Genomic DNA, 11,116 nt, shown 5'->3' with positions numbered 1-11,116 from the left:
TATCTAGGAACAGAGCATTAGGAAGAGATTTGCTGTTCATACTTGCATCTCCACAGATCCAGGTTTGCAATGACCAAAGGGAACTTTTATAACGTACTTTCTCATGTAGTCTGTTCATGCAAGAAATGACAGATGGGCTTGGTCGCTAAGAGGGAAAACAGAGAATTGTGAGGAAATGTGCATGCAGACAGGTCAGGCTTACTATGATGTATTGCAACCAGTACCTCTGGAGAGGAAACCTGGAGAGGAGGCCTGTAGTGAAAGGAGAAAGAAGCCATCATGAATGGGCATTTATTGACCCCAAAGTCAGAAGCAGGAGTTATGAAGGTGATGATCTAAGCTGGGACTTCCCCTGCTCACAACAGAGCATGCTTGTATCAGCTCTGCTTGCCATCACAGCTGGTGGCAAAGCAAGGTCTCTGGAGACAGCAAGGATGAGAAAGAGAAAGGTACTGCTGCTTGAGAACCTAACTTGAGGACTCATTAAATGTTGTTTTCACAACACTAGAAAAGAAAAACTTGTGCTAAAATTAGCTAAGCCAAAATGAAAGATCTGTAGTAGTTTGTATGTGTAGTAAGAAATCATATATGACAGTTTGGTATCACCATGCCACGCCTGGCTGGCATAAACTTATTAGAATCAAGGGGTTTAGGGGTTCTTTGTTTCTTCTCTGCTCACTGATGCAAAGAAGCACCGCCACACCACAAGTCATACTGCTTGACTAGCCAACAGGTCCTGAGGGAAGTGGTGCCTGGTTTATCAACACAGCAGCATTTCCCTTGAAAATCTCCAAACTTAAGTCATGCTGCAATTTTTTGGCAAAGTACTATTTGCTAATACATTGAACTCTGGAAGAAAAAAGCAGGCTTTTCCTACAAGCAGCTCTCTGTCTGTGGAGTTCTTTTTGGAAAACTGCCTTGATGAAGGGTGTGAAAATCTGGCTCAGTCCCCTCTGTCATTGATGCAAAAAGCAAATTTCTTTCATGTACCTGGTTGTTACTGAGACCAATGACAAATGCTGTGCTTACTCAGACATCCTGGGTTAGATCTTTCCAACTGTGCACAGTTCTCTTCTGTCTCCCCTGGATCTGATGGACTGCAATGATAACCCATCTCATTTGTTCCTTGTTGGTGCAAGGCTGAAAGGTTAAACTGGGCTAAATGCATAACCAGCCCCATGACCTAATGGCAGCTTCACACATTTTAGGGTGAATGTATATGGACATGATTATTTGCTCAGGGAAAGCACTCACAGGTTTCAGCCTATGGACTCTCCTTCAGATAGACTGGAATGGGAATTTCCATGAGTAGAAACAGCTGGATCAAACTCTCTGTAAGTAATTAACACACAGGAGAGACAGTTACGCTTGCACTTTATCAAGCCTCTTGGTAAGATTATGTACTCCAGATAATTAATCATTACATTTCCCTATACACATAATTACCTCTAGTTTCTTGCTCTCCCACCTCCACACATATAAACAATTCATATGCATGTATTTACAGAGTAATTACAGAGTGCATATGCTGTGATTAAAGGCATATAAACTGTGTATCCCTAATTACAAGAAAAAAACACCAACAAAAAATACAACAAACAAATGAAAGCTCAGGCAGGAAACCACACCACTTCTTTAACTGGATCAAATGCTTTTCTCTTCAGACTAATACAAAGGAAAAAAGAAACTCACATATTCTGTGCTATGAGCCTGGCAAAAAAGATGAGTGTCAGCCAGCCCAGCAAGTCCCTTGGTTGTAAATTATTTAATATATGGGACATAAATCAGAAAGCAATGTTACTTGGGACAAGATGAAAGACATGCTGCATCTCAAAGTTAGAACACCATTTGGATTTAGTTCCCTTCCACCAAATAAGAGAAGATTCTGCATATATAGCTTTGGTGGAAAACACCTGCATCCCACATGAAGTGAATACAGGTATTTTTGCCTTCTGAAAACCCTTGCTGGCTTTGTTTACATGAGGTGATCTGATGTGGCTCTTATAAAACGAGTAGCACTGCTCTCTCCTGCTGAGGTCTCACATTCCCCCATGATATTTTGACGTATGACCTGTGTGTTTCCCATGGCAGACTGTTCAGACTTTCCTTCAGATATTTTGCTCCCAAAGCACTCCAGACTACTGGCAAATGAAGTAATTCTGTGGCATGGGGAGAGCAGGATCAAATGGAGTAATTCTGCATTTTCTTGGAAAATACTCCTCAGCACCAGGTGTGACTCTTGAGGAGGATCCTGCTGAGGACTTGATGATCCATGTGGATCCCTTTCAACTCAGTGTATTCTGTGATTCTGTAATCCTTTTGTCTGGGATTCGTGAGGCAGGATAGTAAGAGTAGTCAAACAAAAAGAAAGAAGGTGACATGGAAAAGTTTGCTTAGATTGCTTAGATTTATTTAATCTGGAACAAAATTGTTTAGAAAGTGCCATTCACTTTGGCTGCTAAAAGTCAGTGGTGAGACTACACTTTTCAGCATTTTGCTGACAAACTCCTCCTAGAATGACTCATCATTAGATCTTAAGAGCAGGCATAGACTGATGGTTGGTTGTAGTTTTTATGTATCAGCGGGGCAGCTGGGAGGGCCTGTATGTGTCCCATGTATCTAGTGCTGATCATGAAGTTCAACACAAAGGGCTGTTATTTCCACATCTGCAGTTCCAGACAAGCTACTGTAAGGTCTGCCTGAAGAGGTCCTGGACACCATCTCCAGGAGTAGGTCAGCTTGCTTTCTGCCACAAGAGGATGACCAGGACCCATTGTCTTTATGGATGTCAATGCAATTGTTCTCTGCTGTTCATGCTGGAACACCACACTTGTGGGCATTCTCTGGACCTGTCTTTGTAGAAGTGGATGCATTGCCTTGTGTTTTGAAGTTCTTCCTATGCTAATATCTAGGATAAATTTAGTGTGGTTGGTGGAAGTCTGTCGTGGTTTGACCAGGAAATGAGTTTCTGAGAAAGTTGTGGTCAAACCAATCAGTGGCCAGATTTGAAAACTGGCACCTGGTGTGGCCACTGGGGACCTGGATAGGCCTCTGAGAACACACAGGGGTTAAAAGCAGAAGATTCCCAGAGGGATTTCCTCTTTTGAGTCTGGCGGTGAGTGGAATCTGATCTCTCCCCTGCCCAGCTGCGTCTGGTGGGGGAGGCCATGCGGCCTGTGGGAAGGGAGGCCGGAGCCCTGCAAGGTGAAGGGGTGGAGGAGATCTGGGATGTTTGGGCAGCCCCTGGGAGAGAGTGATGGAGAGTCTGTGCTGGCTTGAAATTTGTTATTTGTGCTGGCACCATGGCCAGGAGAAGAAGGGGGGGGTGGGGGGGCAAGGTGCCCAGCCGCTGGCAGACTGTGGCTGAGGTTTTAACTCCTTTGGTGCTGAGACAATGGAAGCTGTAAAAACACTGCTCCTCCCCAGCTGAGAATTCAGAGGAGATGGAGGATGGGTAAAGGAGAAGAAGACTTGAGTAGGTGAAGAAATATCAACAGATGAGAAGCGCCCTAGATGGAAGAGATGATGGAGTGGCCTTTTGGGCTTGACTTTTGTCTTACATGGCCATGGGACGGAACCAATTTCTTCCTGTAATGTAGAGACTGAACCTTGGGGGAGGCGGTTGGCTGGAAGCCAAGAGTGACAAAGCTGTTGTGAGAAGAAGCAGAGGGAACAGAGACTGATGGGGAGGGTGTGGTGGAGCCCTCTGCCTTCAGCGGAGAAGGATCTCTGTTCATGAGACCCCCAAGCCCCAGCGGGTGAAATATGGGAGGGACAGGTATCCCCAATGGTGAGAGGCAGCCACTTCTTGGAACTGGGCAAGGCATTCTTAAAAGGACCTAAGGAGCAGTTTGGATCCATGGACAGTGGTGAGAGCACTGGACATGGAAGGAAGATGGTCACCACGGCAGATTCTCTCCAGGCGGCTGCCATGTGTGACATGGAAGCACAGGAGGTTCCAATTGTGTTTCCTGGGGAGGCCCATGGTGCAAGAGGGAGACTCCTCTCTCCTGATGAACTGGGGGGACGTCATGTGGAGGAGGGTATTGGACTGAGAATTGAGTGTTAGAGGGGTGGGGGGAGGACGAGTGTTTTGGAGGTTTTCCATTGTAGATTATTGTGTGTGGGTTTTTTCCCCCCTCTTGTCTTTGTGTTATAAATTAATAAAGTGTTGTGTTTTTCCCTCCATTCCCAAGTTGGAGCCTGCTTTGTTCTGTTTCCGGGTCCCATCTCACAGTAACCATTTTGAAAATATACCTTTCATGGAGGCACTGACATTGTGCCAGAGTCAATCCATGACAAAGTCTTAATGTTCAGAGATGAAATGAAGTAGATGTGGGACATAGCAAAGGAGGACCAGAAGCACAAAATCCTAGGGCTGTTGAGGAAAAAGTATGTCATAGCAGAAGACTGGCAAGAAAGACAAAAAAAGATATCAGATAAAAAAGGTCAGAAATCAAGATGAACAGGGGCAGTCTGGTGGCAGAGGAGTAGGGATGACTTTGAGCAATTGCAATGTGCTTATTGCTGGAGACCATAAAAAACCTTAGAGTCCCAGCATCCCTGTTGTGTCAAGCAACAGGGAGTTAAACACTCTGGTGTCTTATAACAGCCCGCTGATGTTGACTGCAGAGCCTGCTACAGACACCATCTTGTGTTTTTTCAAAGTGAGTATGGGCAATAACTCTCCAGACCTTCACACTGCTTGTAACCCTGCTGCTGGAGGCCTCTGTAGCAACCAAGAGAATGACTGTGAGATTAAATCACACCCTTCCTTCTTACCAGAATACTTTGCAGATAGCAGCAGCAAGTTAGGGCTAATCATCTGACCTTATTCTGGCATGTACTTTGTCTCTGAAGCCTTCTAAGTTAGTTTAAAGAAGTCATCACAGAACCATTTCCTGTCTGTTTAAGGAGAAAAAAATTATCTCCCTGGTTGCCTGAAATTCAGAGGCTGACTCAACTTTCCTGCAGATCATGCAGCTTTGGATCACCACAGTGCCAGCCCCAATCCTTCAGTGTCTGGCCTGAGTAACAGTGTCTTATTAATTAATAGACAAGCTGTGAAACGGGACTGGAGCCAGGTGGCTTGAAATTCTGCAGCTTTTGAGGCAAAATTCTGCATTGTGTAAGGCTGAATATGCTGATGATCCCAGCAGAAGAGAAAGTGAAGGTATCTGTCTCCAGTTGAAACTATGCCTGGGATGAAACTCTTCGGTTTGAGCCAAGGAGGTGATTTAAGGTGATTTAAGAGTGCCATTACCTGAAGTGCAATTTAGCCAGGAAACAAACCTCCACTTAGAAAAAGCACTTGATGATCTTTAATTATCACAGCAGGTCTGGACTTCGGCTTTCAATCTCATCAGGTAAGTGTTTGCCCTCTGATATCAGGCTGAGTCACTGGCTGAATGAAGAGGTCAGAAGAAGGAGAAGGTTTGCACAATGTCAAAAGACAGAACCTCTTCTTACAGAGATCCTCTGTCTGAAGGGAGATTGGGACCATTCACAATTAGTAGTCTGCATCCCTTGAATGAAAATTCACTGGTCCTGTAGGGTCTCTTGTAACATTTGTAATGCTTTCAAAATATTCAATAATTGCTTATTTGTTCACCAAGCAAATACATACTGGACACTGTATATGTTGTTCTCTATATTTCTTTGCTATGTCCTGTGTTACAACACAGATTGTTATTTGAAAAATGCTAATAAAGCTCTTGTGTTCCTTAGTGCATAGGAACAGTTTCCTGCATACCAATACCTTGTATAATAAATTTGTAGAGAGTAAATGAAAAAGGAAGCAAGGTCACCTTCAGGCTTGCTGTGGTATCAGGAGTGAACACTGTGCAGAATTTGTGTTGCAGGGCCTTTGCTGAGGTGATGTGATCTTTTGCCAAAAGGGTCATAGTGTGACAAAGGCCCAGGCTCTTTAGATCACATGCAGCCTGAGTGTTGCTGGGGCAGTAGAGCAGGCTCAAGGTTAACAGACTTGGTTTGCAGAAGGGGCAAGAGCCTCAGGTGTCAGACTGGCCAAATAGATATCTTGTGCTCACAGCTATCCTCATAGTCTAAATTACACACACATTCCACAAACCCACATATACTAACTGGGAATTATGTCAGCTGCAGACAAAGCAATTAGGCTAATTTTCTCAGTGCATATGGCATGTCAGCAGCTGGCAAACTGTTTGCAGGAGGGCTCTTAAAAGTGCTACCATTAGCCAAATTATTGTCATGGATAATCAGAGATCAGTTTCCTTACGTTGTCAATGTAATGCAGTTTGGTTAGGCTTTGAGATGGGGAATTTAATTGCAGCAAGAAACCTTTTTCATTTTACAGGGATACAGTGATAAAATAGTTTACCTATGATTTGTCAAGGACTCCCTTACCTGTGTTAAATCTGATATCTGGAAATAATAGCTAGAATTTATTTCACTGGTGGCAATTGTCTAATCCCCTCGTTTCTTCTGCAGAATACAATTTGCTCACTGTTTTGTCACCTAAACTGTGTGACTAATGTTCTAAATTAAAACACTGCCCTGTTATTCTACAGCCAAAAATTTCATTACAGTTATAAGTGTGATGCCGGAGGACTAAAGTTAAAAATATCCCTTTCTTTCTCTTTCCTCTGAGACCTTCAATCCACAGGGATCAGATCCCATATAACAAAAGGTGCTGGGCTCAGTCTCCTTAAATCAAAAGGGAGGGAAAGGGAAATGTGGATGGGAGGCATAGTTGCCTGTGTTATGTGTATTGTACTATTAAGTTTGAAAGGTATTGCTGTGGAAAAGAGGAAATTTGTTACTTAGAGCACGAGTCTTGGTCATTTAATGAATGTGACTGGGGCTGAGGGAGCAGTGAGGAATACTCCTGGAAGGATGCTGAGCAGCACTGAGTCACAGGAGCAAGGAGCAAAGAGAGGGTTCTACCTTGCTTCAAGGATCCATCCAGAAATGCTTTTTGGGTGCTATCTTCATGTCCAGGCTTTCCTCATTTGGCTTTCAAATGTGGTATCCAATACTGCAGCTGTGAATCAGTCCAAGCGGCAAACAGTTCTCACCTGCTGCTGTGCCTATACTGGTATTGAAAATTGCAGACCTGTGCATTCACAATGCAGAATAGGCAGGCTGAGCTCCTCAGTGTCTGTTTGGTGGCATAACACTCCATGCATTTTGGGTGATGACTTGCTAGTGAACTTGCCACCTCTTGTGTAGCATTGTGCAACATTCTCACATGTGGGCTCTTGTTAAATGATGGGGCAACATACAATGAGGCATTCTGCAAGCCCCAGACAAAGAAGGCTGCATAAATTACTGCTTTGAGTCCAGGCAGGGAGAGATCATAAAACACAAGTTCAAAAAACTTAAGACTTCAGGTTGTGTCTGCAAGACAACATTGATAGAATAGGATTTGTGCATAGTTTTAAAGGACTTCTCCAGGATTTTTCAACCTTTAACAAATTTTCACAAATTCAGCTCTGTAATGCCATTGATCTCAGTGCCACTGTTACATGATAATAATTGCTTGGGCTCCTTGAAATGGATTTGAGGAAGAAAATAAAAGTGCCACCAGGTTCAGCAGATATACATTCAGCTACAACACTATATTTGAAAAGGTCTGTTTGTCGTCCTGGCCCCTAGTTTTCTTATGGTTATTTTCATCTTCAAAGGACTTTGCAGTTACTGATTAATCTCAGAGTGGACCTGTAAAATAGTTGCAGTGAGTAACTATCACGTCTGCTGCAGAGGTTGCAAAACTGAAACAAAGGAGTTTTGACTGCACAAGAAGCTGAATTGGCTACTATGAGATCTTGGCTATCCACCCTGGCCTCAGACCTCTGTCAAATAAGTATTCTACTCTTTCCTTCCCTAGAAAGTATTTCTTTTGGATTAATTGTTGATCCCGTGGGGCACTGAATCCAATTCCGGTCTATTTTTAGTAGAAGAAATACCATCTGGAGTTAGCTCAGGGTGACTGGCTGAAGTTACCTGAACCATATTGCATTGCTCCTTCTTTGTTTACAAGGAGAAGAGGTGTGGGAGAACATGTACACAACCAAACAGAATCTGATGAGGTTCATTTGGATTGCCATTTAAAATCATCTGCCAGCACTTTCTTGACTGGATATAAAATAAAATTTTCTGTACAAAGGTGTGAAATATACACAGAATGATCTCTCTCTACTGAGCTACTCTACATAAGCAGTTGTGTTGGGACAGATAATGAGAAACGCTATGAAGATGATGTGTGCTTTGGTAAAGAACCACAAAAAATTTGCAGGGAGCTGTCTTTTGCTGAGAAGCAGTTTTGCAGTGACCTCAACTGATTCAAAAACTTTTACATGGATGAAGGTATGGGGAAGTGAAAAAACTAGGAAAAAGGAGCAGAAAAATCAGTGTTTGGAACTGATATTTTGGAAGAGGTACTGGTTTCAAAACATAGCTATATTTTACTTAAAGAGGAAAACCCAGTCAAAATTACTAATCTGTTGCTTTTCTATTATTTCCTGGAGAATTCTGCTACCTGTGTGTTAGCCTTTTTGTTGAGGGGAAGACATGAGGACATCTCACTTTGGAATTTTGATGTTACAGAATGAGTAACTTGAAGATGCCAAGATGTATCTTCCAAAAAGATCTTCTAGCTGGTAACAAACTTAGTTCATTTGACAAATAACAAAAGTTACCAATCCAGCTTCAAAGAATGGCAGTTCTAGTGTAGATGGTATTTAAAAGCAATATTTCTTAAACTGATGCACCCTACAGATATTTATAATTTCATCTTTCACCTAAGCTAATGACCAGAGAATGCTAGGGCAAATCTTTCCTCTGAGTTCACTTTTTAAGGTTCAGATGAGTAGTTTGCATTAGGTGATGATGAGTGATCTTTTGCAGCCAGCATGCTACATTAAGTATTTAATCTGTATTTTGAGAATCCATGCTAATTATGGCGCTACTGAATTACTTAGAATTAATTTTAAGGAAACACTTATATTTTAAAATAATTGGGGTAAATCCTGAGTGGTCTGATAATGGTGGATAAATCTCGCAAAAAGTGAGATCTGGTGGTTTGATTAAAAACAGTTTCCTATAATCCATGAAAGCCTTTGAAGTCAGAATTAGAAAAATCTAGATTTGTTACAAGTAATCCTAGACATCTTTTCAGGTTTTATAACTCACAGTAGTTTGTGAGGTTTTTGTCCATATTTACAGAAAGTGAATTTGTTGGCAGGATCTTATAAAACTAAAAATATTTAAAGTTGGCAGTCTAATATATTCATTCAGATATGGTGATGGGATCTCTGGATTTAATAATTACATTCCCAGCAATCACAATTATAAAAGTTATGCTTGGAGATAAAATGTGAGGCAGATATAATTCTCAGTTGCTACCTGAATTTCAATTTGCTCTATATCATTAGAGTTGAAAAATATTAATTAAATGCCTTTCCCTAACATTAATTTCTCTGAATACATTTTTGTCTCCATTTTCCTTTTCTTTTTTTAGGAAGTATCAAATGAAATATATTAATAAATTCAGAAATAAGTGTTTTATTAAGGGTATTAAGAATGTAGAGTGTAGCTGACATAGTACCACAGGGGATAAAAAAGAGAGCCAGGTTTTTATTTTAGAAAAAAAGAGAACATTTTTCCTTTATTTTTTCCTAGAAAAATACAGGATTTTCCCTAAAGAGAAATAATGTCAAAGGATACGTGCATTAAAATAGGCTTTTTAGATTATGAAAGAGAAGAAACGACTCAGAGAGCTGCTTAAAAAAGATGACGATATATTGGTAAAACGGAATTAAATGTATCTTTTCTTTTAGTGCCTATTTTCTTGTTTCTCAACAGAGAAAAAAATGGTGACATGCATTTGAATCAGGGAACATGCATCAACTTTCTTCAAGGATCTAGTGAACTAAAAGTGTCACTCTGCAGCAAATAGCATCTCATTTTTTTTCAGAGCTGATGGATGTTTGATTCATCCAGGGTGTCACAAAAAGCTAGTGCTACAGTCCACTTGTTGTAACCATTTGTAGGCAATTAAGGAAGTGTAAACAAGCAGCATATTAAAATAACCTTTCAGCAAGGTTGAGCAACCTCTGATATTGTGCCACTCTCAGCAGTGCCACTCACACACTTCACTTGATATTAAGTGAATTGCTAATGCTGAAATTTCAGTGGGTAGAGATGTTAATTAGCTACAAAACCAGGAGTGCAGTGAGGCAGGGATGGGTAAAGAAGACCCTGTATCTCTCGGGGCTCACAGGAGCTCCTTTGAGTGACGTCTTTCTTGCACAATGTTTCTCACTTCTTATTCTATACTATCCATCTTACTAACCATATTTGTTTTCTCTGTTTTTGTTTTTTTTTTTTTTTTCTTCCAATCAGAGGCTGCACTTATGAGCCCAAAATAACAAGATAAAGAACAAATACTGTGTCTCTCAGAAAAAAAGTCCTTTATCCAAACTCCTCAGCCATTGCAACAAGCAAAATTTCCTGTTGGTATAGAAACATCTTTATCTGATAGCATTTTGTTCTTTCTGCTGGGACTCATTTCAGTATCTAACTCAAGTTTAAAGTAAAGAAGAAGCTTCCCTCGTTCATCTCAGGAAAACACTGCAACATTTTTTTTACCACAACTACCACAAATTTGAAAGGCTATTTCTCTCTATGGTCCTTCTTTGACACGTGGTGTTTGGTCCCAGATGGAAACTGCTTCTGTGCTCACTACTTGATTGCTAAATGACCCATGCAAAATTTCCTTCTCATGTATTTTGACCGTGAATGAGAGAACCAGGTCAGAAGATGGACTTCGTTCATATGCAAGATTTCTCAAAAAACATGATAATCTTTTGTTATACTGCTTTCAGGGCTGTGAGGGAGAGTAGCAGCCTGGCTGCAAAATTGGGCTGATATGTGACAAAGATAAGCAGTCCTCACCTTCAGTGGTCTAACTCAATTTCAGAGGAAAGACAAGATAATAAAACTTGGAGGACAGCCAAAGCCCCTACATTCTCTTTCTGGAGGGATAGCTGATTGATAAATGGCTGCTGATTTTGTCCATGTGTGTCTGATTTTTAAATAAGGCCTTGCACTAGGGATAGGTACTGAGTCATTT

Source organism: Passer domesticus, chromosome Z (genome assembly GCF_036417665.1).
Source record: "Passer domesticus isolate bPasDom1 chromosome Z, bPasDom1.hap1, whole genome shotgun sequence".
In the NCBI taxonomy this organism is placed as follows: Eukaryota; Metazoa; Chordata; class Aves; order Passeriformes; family Passeridae; genus Passer; species Passer domesticus.
The sequence above is the reverse complement of the archived record's forward strand: the minus strand, read 5'-3'. Positions refer to the sequence as shown.